Here is a 16,205-nt window from a genome sequence, read left to right on the forward strand (position 1 = left end):
CAGCCAAGTTAATTCAAAATTTATATAAACATTTATACTAGACTTGCACATAAAATTAGAAAGTTACGTAAGGACTGCCAAGTCTATGTAAAGTGGCATTCCAGCCCTTTTCTGGCGTTGTCCATTTGTTAATTAGTTCAGCAACATATAAGTAATAGAGCAAATCTGCTGTAATAGTCTAACAAAATCTTCCACTTTCTGCAAAACTACAAATATGGGATTTCAAAATCCCATTGTATTTGAACAGTTGAATGTAGTAACTGCAAATCAGTTGTAGAAAACAGCCTTTTAAAAAATTAATTTGGCATAACTAATAAGATAAAGATGTAAAAAAATTAAAAATTGAACAGAATTTATATTTCATTCAATAAAGAATTCCAACTTCTACTTTTTAAGACATTAAATTTTAAAAAAACCGACATATTTTTCCTCACTTCTCAATGACTAAAAACCAAGAAGCCTAAAAAGTTTCTCCCATAAAATGACTTGTGCTGTACTGAGTGCCCCTTGGTGTAGTTCAAACTTACTGATACGTATTGCTCTTTGCTTTAGAAGTAGCCATTCTCACTTCTTCTTTATGCATATTCTTATTTATTTACCTCTTTGTTTACTCAGTTTTACTTTCAAGTTTTTTTGTCAATTTTATACAGCTTTAAATAGGCAATTTAATATCCAAATATAAGACTTTTGTCACACTTGTTAATCAAATGTTTTTTCTCAACTGTAGCATAGACATCATGAATGTATTAATCTTACCTGTGTTGCAGCCAATGAAAATGTGCTGGAGATGCTTTAATTAACTTTTGTAACAAGATTCTGAAAGAATTAGGTATGATCTCTTAGGAAAAGGTAGAAACCAATTATGGGACTAACTCTTCCAAATATTCCCAAGATAAAGGAGCCTAAATCTGAAAAAAAACCCAATAAAAATGCAATTTTAAAAATCTGCTTTCAGATTCTACTTTGGATTAATTTAGGCTCAAGAGCTCTTCTAGAAATGTGTCATTTAATTATTTGCTTTCATCTACTGGATGTTAGAAAAGGAATATATTTACTTTGATCAAAGAGCTATTGCGCTCTAGATAAAGCAGTCCTAGAAGCCCCCAAGCTTAAGTAAGAACAGGTATTGGCCCAGACAGAGATAGAGAAAATTGTGATCACTTAGATGGTCTAACTAGTTTTAACAAAGAAAACTGTTCAAAAATTATGGCAAGTCATTTAATAAAGATGTAAAATTTAAAAATAGGGCAAGGATATGTTTTTCAGTGCTGGTTCAATTAGTGTGCTGCTCTCAACTTGACCACAGAATGTTTTCAGATCCACTATACTGGATTGCATTTTTAAAAAAAAGGTCAAACAAAGAGGTCAAAACCAATGCCAGAACTGGATTTTCTAGATTAAACAATCTAAAGATTTAGGCAAAGGAAAGAAAGAGATCTCCAAATCCTTTTATTGCTCAATAGCTAGAATGTGACAGTCTATTTTCTCAGAGCGACATCTATCATTATGTCATCCCTAGCAAAATTCACAGTCTGATCCTCATTTAATTTTAAACCAGAATGTTGTAACACCTTCATGTTGTTTTGGGTCATGCTCCCAATACTATCCAGTTTCATATAAGGTTCCACAAAATTCCGCAGTCAGTGATTAATTCAATCATTCAAAATATTTAAAATATCTCCAAAGTTTATTCCTATTTCTTAATTCTTAGTGTAAGTGGATATACCAAAAAACTATTTTAAAATAATTTAATAATTACTTAGGAATGAAATATTCTTACCTAACTTTACAATACTAGTAGCTAAATCTGGCGAATGAAAGAATAAAACCCCAAAACAACCAAGAAGCTGTTTTCTACATAGTACAGACAAACTTTGCTTTCCACCCCACCTTCTAATCGTCGCATTTCTGGAGACCCCGAGCTCTGCTCGACTGCAGCTTTTGTTTCAGGACGGCATGCGCCTTCCCTCTGCTACCTTTTCCTGTTCATTTCTATTTCTCTTCATTATACCACATAGTGCTCTTACATAACCCTCGAGGAAGCCAGTTTTAAGAAGTTTATATATGCAAACTTTTGCTCGTGTTTAAACTTCAATGGCTGAACCTTGTTCTGCTTTTTTAAGACCCCTCTCACCTCCAGCAGATCGTGTGCTGAGTTACGAGCAAACCTAACTGGTTTTGCAGTGGTCGTGCAGAGGGGACCCTGGTACTCCTGTTAACTGAAGGGCAACGAGATTTGGGGACATCCTGTCTTCCCCTTCCTTCCAGGAAAGCGGAATCATCCCAGTTCCCGGATCGAGCATGTAGCGGTCACCTCTACGCCACCATGGCCGGAGCCAAGGCTGCGAGTGGTGATTGCCCTGGCCACGGGCGGGTCCGAACGGGTCCGCGAAGGAATGCTCGAGAAGCACGTGCTCGAACAGATTTGCTTAGGTTTGCCACGTCTCTGTGTTGTTACAGCGTAGGTCTTGGCAACTTAGTCCTGACTGCACAGAGAAATCCTGCTGTTCACAATGCCGCTGTCCTGGGCGGTCAGAGGTCCAGCAGCAGTGCCGGCGGTGCCGTCCTGCGGCCGGTCCCGGGATGAGGAGTCAGGCAGCCCTGCAGCTGCTGAGGGCCAGGCTGCTCTGGGGCACTGTGACTGCACAGGAGGTAGCTTGATCTGCCATCTACAAATGCTTAATAATTAAAACAACCCCAAAAAACCAATGAATTCTTTGTTACTTAACTTTTGTAAGCATAGTTAAATGCCACCTGCCCAACTGAGTTGCCTAAAGGAACAGAGGAAGCAAATCTGGAGTAGCTGATACTGTATTGCCCTCAGTGGCAGTGAGTGCTGCCTCCCTTCTCTCAAACTTGCTTCAGTCTCCTGAGCCCTGCATTGACAAGTTCAAAAACACTGCAGGCTGAAATGAGAAATTGATGGCAAATAATATTTAATCTTTGAAATGCCACAAACTTTTACCTAAACTCAAATGAATCAGCTCTGCAGCCAGAGAAAGTTTATGGCTTTGGCAGATGAAATGAAGGCAGCTGCTGCAATCTGTAACAACTGTAAGAGGCTGAAAAGATAAAACTGATCACCTACTAGGGATGCAGGACTTGCCTTTATCTCCCTATAGCAATTAATTGTATGTATTTTTTTCTGTCAGCATACAGTGTATAATAGCAATGGAAAGTTATTACTTCTGAAGATCTGTCCAAACAGCTTTCAAAAATGCAAAGAAAGTTCAATCAAAATTTAGAATCTTCTCGCCCCGCAATTTAAATTATAACAAGCCTTACCGTATTTTCATGTAGTATTTGAGTAACTGAGTGACTTGGATTGAGGAATTAATTTTATAGCTTTGTGTTTACCTTTATAGCTCCTCAGTACTTAAACTAGCAGGTACTGAAGCTTCATGTAGTTCTGAAAACCACTATGGAGTTAATTTTGTGGTTTTCATTAATTATGTGTGAGTCATTATGCTGTATAGTGTGGGCAGAATATCTTTTCTTCCCTAGAGAGTGTTTCCAACAAATACTTCTAATAGAAATACAAAAAAATAATGTATCCCAAGTGTAAACTAAATATGGCTTCACAAAGGAAGGGAGTTACAATGAAATTCAAGAAACCTTTGATTAATGTTATTAATGCCTTTTCAAAAAAAAAACCCTATTGTGTCCAACTGTCCTAGCAAACTCTTAAAAAATGAAATTAAATTAATTATTTTGGGTTACTATTTAAAGTATGGTCAGCATTTAAAAACTTGCTGTGAAAGAGCAATAAGAGTTGAGAAAGGAGAATCAGCAGTTTTCTTCATGAGCAAAAATAAAACAAATAATAAATAAGGATAATGCTTTGCACAGATCTTACACAGTAATTGTTCTTGAGTTAAAGAAAGTAATGGCTAAATACTGTGAACTGTCATGTTGGATTTACTTCAACTTGCACTCAAAGAAAGTGCCACACAGTATTGGTCCTAATGTTTTTAATTTTTCCTTTTACAACAATATATGTTCAAAAGAGTTGTAGTCACAAAAATGTGGACACTAATTGCTTCTTGACCTGAATATGCATATATCTTTACATTTACAAACATCTAGGATTTTTTGGCACATTCTCATAGTTAAATATGTGAGCTCATGTATACCTGACCCTGTGAATTTGGGCATTAAGATCTCTATGTCTTTTTCTAATATATCAAAATTTTAGTATTTGCTGGGTTTTTTTATTACCCTCCTGCTAGATTTATACCTATTTCAGTCTTAGCATGATCATGTTTCTTTAGTCGAGGGCCTAAGATTAATTTTTCTTTCATTTCCCCATTTCTAAATTAATATCCCTGTTTCTAGATTTATATTGCATGAGATTTTCAAACTTATTTTTATAGAAGATTAAAGTTTTTAGCCGCTTTTACGGCAGGAATATCCTTCCTCCCAATCTAAAAGCAATTCAAAAAAATCCGCTGTAGCATTATCAAATTACTTTTTTAGACTACAATATTTTTCAAATATTATCAATTACTTTAACATTCTTAGGTCGACACCCTGGTTTTTCCAAAGATACTTGAATAAGTGTTATTTGAAAATGCTTCAGTTTCAATCACCATTTTGTCTGAGATTTGTGTTAAGAATACAAGTACATCTCTATTTGTAGGACTTATATATTGGTGGCCAGTTGCACTGAAACTTTCATAGCTTAGAGGAGAATAAAGACATGTTGAGTAATTATTTCAAACGAAGAATATAATTATTTTAACATAATTTAATACTACAGCTACCTGTTAAGAAATTCCATTTTACACTAACAAATTGAGAAAATGTAGATAGCTGCATGAGTCATCATATCTGAATCTATATATGGTTGTGTTTCTATTTCTCTGTTTTGCTTTCTCTCATAATCTTTACCTGCCCTGATTTCTGGAAGCTGTCAACTTTGACCCCAGAATGCTGATTTGTAGCAGTAGTTGACAGAACAAGCAGAATTGCTTCTCTTTAGCTTCCAGACAATGCAGGAGATAAAGTCAGAGACTGACTGTTATTATGCTGTTCAGACAGAGATAACCCCACCTGCCTAGCATTGTTTTTGTCACATGTCTAAGTTCTTCCAAGGTCACGAATCATTAGAATATTAAAAGAAAAAGAAACCTCATTTCTACCTACAGTAGAAAATTTATTAACAAACCTTTCTGACAATGAATGAAAGAATTCAGTAACATTTACATCTCTGTAGTTCTAGTTGCATCACATATACCATCCAATAGATCACTTAAGTAAGAGACACTGTGGTAGAATGCCCTCTTTCTAACAGGTTTAGGGGCTGAGTAGTACACCATCTGCACTTGTTTCCTGCTTGGGCTCTGGTTGAGCTTATACAGTTAGTTTTAATCCATAAAATCCTAAATTACTAAGACCTAGGTATTTGTGGTCACCTCTTGCTCGGTGCTACTAGAATTCTATGCATCATATTTTATATATTAGAAGGCTATTGGAAGGTTCTTTCACTTTCCATAATTTACCTGTGTAACTTCTCTTTTTAATATATGGGACAAGTATGTAAAAGATCTAAAAACCAAATTGGATTATTCTGCTGCATTAAAAGTTATTAAAAGAAATTGCAGATGAAGTTATACTTCTAATTTGAAATTAAAAAAAAAAAACAATTACATGTGAATTTGAATGAGCATATGCAAATCTTAAATTACATAAAGGTTTATGTACTATTACAGCCATTTAAATAACATTTTTCATATCTTACATTATCTTAATTTGTTCTAATTTACATTTCTTCCATAAATAATTTGACGGCTTTACCTGAATTGTCATAAAATACACGTTTGGTTTGGGTTTTTTCCCCAAAACTTTGTTTTCTGGACACATTTCTCTTTCTTACTACACATAAGTATTATCAAAACTGCATTTAAATTATCTTGACAGTGTTTTTCTGGGCAAAGTGTCACATTAAAAACATTCTTTCCCCTTTACCACCACTCCCAGAAATCTGTACATGCATCATAGATCTTTCAGCAGTTTTCTTTTAAAAGCTTTTGGCAAAATACCAAGCAGGCTGGGAGTGGTTTCTAATGGGAAAACATGAAAAATGTACATTATTCAACTTATATATTAAATTTGGCAAACGAGATTAAATTTCATATTAATATTCACAAACATACCAAATTAGGATGAATATGAAGTTAAAAGGCTGTCAGAAATAAGGTCAGTGCAACATCTGATGTGGAAAAGTGTAAATACATTCTTTGTGGTTTGAAAGTGGCTTGGTAATTTATAAAGTTAAAACCTAATGGTAATTTGTAGTTCAATGAAACTACAAAATAGCTTGATCTGAAGCTTCATAACCATGAACAACATAATGTCATGAAGCAGTTATAAATTGTATTTTTCTTTTTTCTTTCCTGTATTTACAGACCATTGATCAGCATTATTTCCAGAACCTTGCACCAATTCAACCTTCAAATGTGCCACAGTTCAACTTCACATATTCAACCACATCTTCCGCTCCGAATTTTTTTTGTCATGAATATTTGTCAGTTTTGAATACATCTCTTTGAAGCAGGTGTATTGTTGTTTGAGTAGCTCTATTACAGGTCTTCCACAGTAAATTTGAAGGTAATGCAACCACTTGTTGAGAACTAATTCTGTGAGGATGAAAAATTTCAATTTGAATTCTTACGTTGTCTCAGCTGTTCTTCCGATCAAAAATATCACACAAGCTTAAATTACCTTACTCTTGTGTGTAGGGAAACCATATTTTCACGCTCTTTAGTTTTATAAAGTTGCTAACTCTATTTCAGTGCATGTTTAAATTCTGAAGTTTTATCTATTCTGTTGTCATTATATGTATTGGTACTCCAACTCCAAAGGGTTTATCAACAGTAACTAGAGCAATTGATCACTGCAGTTCTAAAATCTGTTGTACTCCTTCTCCTGACACTGTCTTTAAACAAGGAGCCAGAGTTTTTTGGAGGTCATTTGTAGTGGTCGGCTCCAAGCAGTAGCTCACTTTCTACATGGTTGGTTTACTGCAATGATCAGAGTTTGCAAAATGTAATTAATTTTAAAAATACTTAATAGCCAAATTGGTAACCGATTTCTTTGGCTGATGCTTGACTATCTTTCAGGGGATGTCTAACTCTCCCTAGAACAGGAAAGCAGTGAATGGCATCGCAGCAATCTTCCTTGCCTGCTCCTCTGCCATGTGCCATTCTCACAGGAAAGCACAAGGGCCTTATTTATCCAGCCAGTCTAATTCCACGCAGAAGATCCTTGTAGAAAAGATCTTTCTCTCAAGTACTGTGGTATCTTACATCTGTATAATGTGCTTACAGAAATAACCACTTTTGGTATCCTGCTTCTGCTATGAGTATTTGAATATTTTTGTCCCAGAGGCAAACTTGTGGAATTTTCTAGAGTATCAAACTGCAGCTAGGCAATTGATACATGAAAATATTTTTAAAAATGCATGAAGAAGTTTTTTGTGTATGCAACAGAAGACAAATGCATTCAAAATGTCAACAGCTTATTGTGTATTCTCCTAAATGCTTTTTGCACATTTGGGGGGTGGGGGGCATATTTAAATTTGTTTATTAATCTAGGAAGCTTGCACATAGATAACCCTGGCATTTCCTGTCAAGTAGACTTAAGTGAAAATGAGTTACTATGTGGCAGTTTTTAATAACAGAAGATGTGATCCTACTACAGGATCTGTCTTCCAGTGATTTTATGACACATGCAGTTTTGACGGGTTTGTGCTTTATGCTAGAAAGTGACTTTGGATAAGAAGTTAGATTGCTGTTATTACAAACACTGGTTCAAATCCTATTTTCAAGGGTCAAGTATGATATTAGGGCCATTAAGTTGAATGCCTTCACCGAAAATTTTGCTATTCTAATAGTTTTATGTAATTAAACTACTGCTGAGTAGATATACCTAATGACCAAACCTCATTTATGTACTTTTGAGTACATAAATATTACACCATGAACTTTGAGGAAATAATTGGCTTGTATGAGTAAAATAGGTTACTTTTTCCCTTTCAGAGTGTGCCTTTTATCCATGTGATCCATCGTGATCTTTTCAAATTCTTAATAAAGAGCAGCTATCAGGAATGTTTCTGAATGAGAGACCATTTGCCCAGGAAAATTAATTTCAAGCACTTGCAGTTTATTCTTTCATTTTACCTGCTCACAGACTAAGTATACCCTTACCAGCCATATACAGATTTAGCTTACTTGAAAGCTCAATGATTAAATCCTGTTGCAGAGGCTGAATTCTACACAGTCTTTCCCCAATCATCAAACCAAGGCTTCTTAGTTTGCTTTTTTTTTTTTTTTCACAATGCAAATACTATGGAAAAAAACCTTTCAGCTTTTTAATATTTTTTTAATCTGTTGGTCACTGAGCCTATTTCAAGATATGTCAATATTTTATTTTATACTGTACATTGAAATACAGAGGTGAAAGATTGCTTATAAGCCTATATTTTAAATATAAAGAATGTAGAAGCTTTATATTTAAATAAGAATGCTATTTAAATCACAGGAACTATACATTTCATGCCCTCTACATCCAAAGATTAATATTACTTCAAAAAGATACAAAATTCATCCAAGTGTATAGCTGGGGGAATGGGGAATTCCATGGCATTCAAGGCCATAGAAATAGTATGCTAAAGCTAAACTAAAATTTTTAACAAAGTCAGACTCATGACTGTCAGCTGATTATCCTATTTAACATTGAAATCACTTTGTTCAAATCTGTTAGGATTGCAAAGCTTTCAACTGCTTAGAATTTGAAGGTAAATTAATTAGCATTTGAAAGACTAGTACTACTGCTACGTGTGAGTCCTCTTTCTGGAATAATTGGGAGTATAAATTGTGGTGCTCTCTGTTGCCCCAGACTTGGCATGCTCTGCTTTTTTGTAGACAGTGTGCTTGCCAAGTCTGGTCAGCATCAGACAGTTACAAAAAGTTCAAATTAGAGACAGAATTTCACAAAATACAGTCATTAAATGTTGGAAGCATTTGAACGTTGGGATTTATTTTGGTGAGATTACATAAATGATGGCTGCAAATAAAATATTTCTTAGTAACTTTCAGCAAATAAAACTACTTGTGTTCTAAGCTAAATACTCTTATGAGAAATGTCAAACTCACATGATCAATTTATGAAGTGGCTCCTGTGATTAAACCATGCAAGATTATCTGTGTTTTTCTCCTTTCAAATATGTATAGTGCTTGCAGAGCAGCTGAATGTGTAATTTCTTCTTTTTTCTGAATAAATTGTGAAAAAACCCCACAGACATAAATAGAAAATTGTTTGAAATAAAGGTTTTTTCATAAAGACTATATCTAAGCTTAGTAGTTAATTTTGGTCTGACAGTATTACATCATGGTCTAGTCCTGTAACTGTTTGGAATAACAGGTTTTTTCTGCATTATATAGGAAGAAGTAGTAGTCCATCTTTGCAAAATACGCAATTGGGTTTTTTCATCTCAGTCCCTTATTTGTGGTGACCTTAAACATGCAACTTTCCCTTAGAATGTTCTTTGACTCATCAAAGCCTGACACTGAGATTCTCAAAAGGTAATAGTTTAATTAAATTTCACAAAGTACCTTCAGATTACCAAAAACAGTTGAAATAAGTTCGGTTATGTTCAGAAAGGTTGCAAGAGCCGTTGTATGGTTCTGAACTTCTTTTGCAATTATTTTCCTACAATGCTGCTGAACATACACGTTTTAGAAAAGGTGTGACTGTTTTTCATACATAGATTGCTTTTCTTCTTCTCCTCCACCTTTTCCCTCAGACTACTAGGTCTGAGGAATTATGATTCTGCATCTAATTAATTCTACTGTTGCTTGACTGCATCTGGTTGAAATGTGTCTAAAACCACTGATATAGATAGAAAATCACTGATTGTGTTACTACGTTTCTATTTATTGTGCAGAACTGATGGATGTTTTGTATTAAAAACATTGGATCATTGAGTGTTGGTGTGTTTTTCTCTTAAGTAAGCATTTTTAAGATATGCTGTATCTTTTAACTAAGCTTTTGTTATTATTTTGGTCTCTTTATTCTGTCCCCTGGCTTTTTAAATATTAAATTGTAGCATATACATCAAGTACAAAGATGTTAAAGTGAATACTGGAGACTGAAGTCTGAATTGCTTTTATCAGGACATAGATCCGTGTGCTGAGATTGACATGGAAACCAAGAGACTCTCCACTCGTGCTCTGCACAGTTTTCCATGAAGCCTGTATTTTGAATGTAACCTTTGAGCATACTGAAATTGAACTTTTAGTTACAGATTTTAACATCTCTATGCAAACTGAACCCATTCTGCTTGAGGAAATGTTCCTGCATTGTTATGTTTTATTCTAGTTTCACTAGTGACTGTAAAACAGTACATGTATCAGAGAGAGAGAGAGAGAGAGAGAGGAGTGATAATGATTTTCTGCTGTCCCAAGATTCTTTTATCCTTAAGATTCTTTTATCCTTAAGACCATTTCTGAGGGCAGTTTGCCTCAATCTTTCAACCACTATAACCAATACATATATCTGGTCATTATATTTCTTTTTCTTTGACAATTTTTTTTTTTTGGACACAGAATTCCACTACTAGCCTAAATAAATGGCTATATCTACAGTTGCTGTTAATCTTTCCCAGGGAGTATTTAATACCATAGACACATACACGCACACTTTTTTCATAATCTCAGTGTTTAGTTTCCATGAAGAGAAGTCATGCCAATTTTAATGATTTTATAAGGATTTGATGGTGTAATAGATTCATGTAAATTTGTTGGTAAGTAGTATATGCCAAACAGTAAACTCCTCCTTTTTCAAGTAACAGACAAGTAGTCTGTATTTATAATCACTAGAGAATATTTGATATTTCCATGCATTTGTTTACAGAATACAGTATGCAAATAAAGAGATTTTTTTCTTGATATAATTTTATTTTGAATTTTTAGTTGTCGCCAGTTCCCTTAATTTTCTTCTTGTACTTAAGCCTGTCAGAGAATACCTCAATATCAATTTACTGATGAAATTGATCCTACTACTTCACCTTTAGCAGTTTTAGCCGCTTAAATACATACTCATCTCCAGAGAGATTTTCCACATTGTATTCTGTAACATTGTCTGCTTTCCATGACAATCCTGATTATGTTCTTTTCCCATAAAAATAAGTAATTTTTCACTCTGCTCTCAGAATTTTGCATACACATACTTGCATTTGATGTAAGATTGGCTTCCCCTTGTCCAAAAGCAGATCATCTAATAACAAAGTTTGGCAGCACTTCAAAGTCATACATACAGGATTTTGAAAATTACAAAGATTCTCCTCTGCTGTCTTTTGAAGTTTCATTTTATTAATCAAAGAAAAAGCCATTTTGGCCAAAGTTACTTTATCATTTGGGTGATTTGGTATAATTTGAAACAGGCAAATCTGTATTTCTCATTAGGATAAAATCTTTGATATTGATGTATGTAATGGATTGCTAATGTAAACTATAATATTTCTGTATTAGATACTTTCAGGTCAAGAATTTATGAATAAACCAAATTAACACAATGCAGTATATATTGCAGAGACAAAAAAAAAAAAAAAGCAGTGCTCAAAACCTCTCCATCCAACCCATTTTAAACATGCTTTTCAAAATATTTGCATTTATGTTGTTCATATAAATAGCGCTATTGCTTTTTTTCTGTATGAATGAAGACACAAATTAATCAAGGTGCTACAATTCTAATTCAACTTATTTTAATAATTTTTAAGAAAACAGATGGTGTTTTACACCTAACTAGATGGTAGATTTTGTGTTTGTTTTTTTCTTTGTCTATCCATTATGTCAGATGACTATGCCAGAATTGTCATTGGTCCTGTTAAGTATTCGATAAAATTTCACAATTTGTTCTCATTATTATTGAGCAGAGTCTCTACTGAGTTTTAGATATGAGAATGAAGCTGGCAGCCGGGACAGAAGGGATCAGAATCTGAAGTAGTAGTTAGTGCATGGCATTCCTGGAGTGACAGCTTATGCTGCTGTTTCAAGGCATGGGATGTTATGGATTGAAGAATATGGGATGATGACACTAGGGAGATTTGAGAGGGTGCAGGAGGAGGAACTGAAGAATAAAGAGTTGTGAACATATTTACTATGCCACAAATATACTCAATTCATGTTTCTAAACAAGTCGGGAATAGATTTAAGTCTTTTTGGTGCAAAAGTGGCCATGCCAATATAAGTAGACAATGAATTGTTGCATTATGGACCTGATTTTATTGGGAATTCAAAGGATTTATTTTAAGATGGAAATATTAAATCTTATATCCCTGTTACATGGAAGTGTCAGCTCTGATGTGCAATTTTAAGACAAGAAAATAAACATATTAAAAGATTGAAATACCTGTTCAGGGATGAGAACTTGCTGCAGGTATGGGGGGGAAAAAAACGAAGAATAAAGTTGGCTTATGCATGATAGCTCTTTGCTTTTTAGTTCTTCAAGTGCAAATGTACTGGTAACAATTGCTTCAGCAGCAAGCTGTGATATATTTCCTACTCCCCTTTTCACATCATCCAGTTCATGTTTTTCTCATGTACCTGCAGATTACCCATACATCTTCATGAACATGTTTCTGACAGTAATACAGAAAAATATTCATCCTTTGAGAGAAGAGCACAAAGAATCATAAATATGTAGTTGGCCAGCATGTATCCTCATTGTTAATCCTTAGAACTTAGGTTAGAGTTAGGTTGTCAGACATCAAAGCCAACCAGACATCACTTCTGAGAACATTTTTGGTAAAGCGTTTCGTTGATGGTTAGCTATGATTTCTGGTGATTTTCCAAATAAAGGAGCAGCCTGAACAGGAGGCTGTTACTCATTCCTTTGTTCCATGAAGGTCTTCACTTGTATGAGCCTTCCACACTCAGATGAACTGAGACTAAAAGGAGTGATAATAACACTAGTTCCACTCAACAGCTTGGGTTATTCACCGGAATTTAGCAGTTTATAAAAGCTCCTGAAAGGTTTAAGCAACAGCTATTGTGTATTACCATACACAAAGTCACAGGCTAAGAAATGAAACAGTAGCTGAAAGTAAAGGCAGGGTCAGTTTGCACACTGGATGTAGTGAATAGCTTTCAGTTCTAATTAGTGTATTAACTTAGCAAATAGATGACTTCCAACCTTTAATTTCCCTTAAAAATTGAATGGTTTCAAGTTCCTTTCTGAATATATTTCTACACAAGCTCTTACTCTTGCTTCATACAAATCTATACTAGGGTTCTATATAGGGTAAATGAAGCAGAAGGCAGGTTGCATTTATCCTATGGCAAGATGAAAAGCTGATTACGCAGATGAGTGCAGATGAAGTGGAAACCTCTCAGAGATTAGGTTTTGCTCTCAGTGTGCCCTACATTGCAGCCCAGACTGACATAATCATTTCATGTTGGTTGCTTTCAGTGAACTCTGTTTCCACATAAATCACGTGTTTGCAAAATGAAGTTACTAAGAAAATAATTGTTAATCTTTGTTTGAAAGTATTAAACATCAGAAGAGCAAGACTTACTTTCAGCCAGGGTTTTTTCCATTCCCTGGTCTGCAGACATGTCTCAATATGCAGAGTATGAGTTAGTACTTGTATTGGTGACCAGCTGATGGTCAAAAAATTTCAGGTAAAAAGTAGAACAACTCATTTTGTTAAGTTTTCAAAAGGAAAGGAAGATGTGAGTGGTCTAAAGTGATAAGAATCTGATAATCCCTAGTATTTCAAATAGAGGTGGATGTTTTCTGTTCAAGTTCAGTAAGATCGTAATTTTATGAAAGATCTGCACAGTGAGATAATAAAGAATTTAATTAACTAATTCATGAAGCAGGACGAAATGTGACATTTTCAGGAGGCTAGAAATTACAGTCATAGAAGCTATTTCGGTGCAATATTTGAATACAGACAAGGGTCTTAAATGCCCATGGAAATGACAAGAGCATTTCTTTCTCCCAGCTGCATCTGTTACTAGGAATATTTTAACCCCAACTCTGTTACTTCTGAATTGTCTCTATCATTTTTACCTGAATCAGTTATTCCAAAAGCCTTTTTCTTCCTATACAGTGCCTCTCAGAATGGACAACTTTCAGGGAAGACTAGCAGGAAGATTACTTGTAAAAAAGTAATGTTCAGACCAACAAACTAAGTCCTTGCTCCACCTAAAATTCTGTCCCTTGAAATAGCAAGGTATTTTATGAGGTGGTTTAGGACTGCAGCTTGTATTCTGATTTACCTCTTCTAGCAACGTTAGGAGTAAAGCAGAGGATTTCTTGTCCTCCAATGTTTCAGTTCAGAGTCATGTCTGGCTTGCTTGAGGGCTGTATTGCATTTACTGTGGTGAGCGGCAGCGACATGATTGGCAGCGATGCTCTTCCAGGAGGAGAACAGATTTGACGGATTATGCAACAGCAGTTAACGACAAAAATAAGCAGGCTGACGCCGTGATGCGTTAGCTTCCCTCAGCCCCACGCTTTGCGGGAGAGTCTGTTTCTGACACCTCAAGCAGCAGGAACCCTCGCCCCGGGAGCGGCGGCCCCGCTGCGCTCCGCACAGGAACGGGCCCGGCGCGGCGCCGCCCCGCGCGCGCGGGACGCACCTGGGGCCGCCGCCGGACCTCGCGCGGAGCCGGCGCGCGCCAGCCGCGCAGCCCGCCGATTGGCCAGTGTCCAGCCGCGCAGCCCGCCGATTGGCCAGTGTCCAGCCGCGCAGCCCGCCGATTGGCCAGTGTCCAGCCGCGCAGCCCGCCGATTGGCCAGCCGGCCCGTCAGTCCCGCCCCGCGGGAGGGAGCGGTGGGGCGCGCGCCCCGCGACGGGAGCGATCCGGGAGGCGGCAGCGGCGTCGGCGCCGCCGGGGGAGGCGGCGGGGGCGGCCGGGAATAGCACGGGGCAGCTGCAGCCCTGCGGCCGCCGGCATCCCGTGTCCTCCCCTGCACCTGAAACAGCAGCAGGAGCATCGCGACCCGGCGCGCTGCTTCTCGCAAGGTAATATTCTTTCGTTCGCTTGCCCGCCGCTCTGCCCATCTGCTCGGTTCCCCGCAGTGTCTCTGTCGCAATCGAGTGGATTACAAAATAAAACCACTAACTCGAGACTGCAGGGACGGGATCTGTTTGGTCCTCATTAGCATCTCGTCTGCTCTCTGGCTACTTATTTATAAATAGCTTCTGTGGGATCACGCGAGCTGGGATCTCTTAGTTTCTCTTGCAGTCCTAAGAAAGTCCGTGGCTTTCCTCCCTCCCCCTTTCTTGACAGCGCTATTAAAGTAAATTTAACTGGATTAGTTCCCCCCGCCCCAAAATGACTCTTAAAGCTATTCTCGTTTTCTTCTAGTCTGGTGTGCGGAATAGGTGCAGTGAAGCGGAGAATGCAGATTGTTATAATTCTGTAGCATTTGATGTGTGCAAATACCGTCGGGCACTCAGGAGGGCAGATGAGTGGGAAACACGTGATTAATATTTACAGCGTTCAGACAATCTGTTACTCTGTGTTACGAAGCTTACAGGGGTTACCATTGCAGATGAGGCTGATGAACTGGTACCCTGAGATAGAATGCATTTGCATGGTGACATTTACTAATGTCTTTTACATGTAGGAAAAAGACAAATACTGACGTTCCGGAGGAACCCTTCTCTTGCTGCTTTGCACAGTCTCCTTTCTTCAGCTGCAATATTAAATCACATCATGATAGAACAGACAGAGAGTTGGTCTGGAAACTGTATATATTTAGTCCTTCCGGCTGTCCCACAGTTCTGTCTTGTGATACTTGTTTTCTCAAGTGTGTAGCAGGAATCATAATGAGTTCTTTTCTTGCAGCTTCACAGGAAATCAACAAATTTTTTAAAATTGCTGAGAAATTACAGAGGAAGGAATTTTGAATATGTTCCTAATTGTAGTTATTTATTTACATCCATCCTTTGAATTGTTCATGATGGCTTAATGACCATTTTACTTGTAGAAATATCTTGTGCAGGTGTTATCATTAAACTGTTATGTACACATTTAAAGTTATTTCTACAAGTATATCAGTACTATTCCTGTAAAGTTTAGATAAATCGCTTACACGTAATGTTCTGAAACTTTCACCTTTCAGGTAGCTTGGACTATGCTTGCAGGTGAATTGGCTTGTTTTGGTAAGTTTCAGCAGAAACAGTTCAG

Source organism: Coloeus monedula (assembly GCF_965178545.1).
Source record: "Coloeus monedula genome assembly, chromosome: 6".
NCBI lineage: Eukaryota > Metazoa > Chordata > Aves > Passeriformes > Corvidae > Coloeus > Coloeus monedula.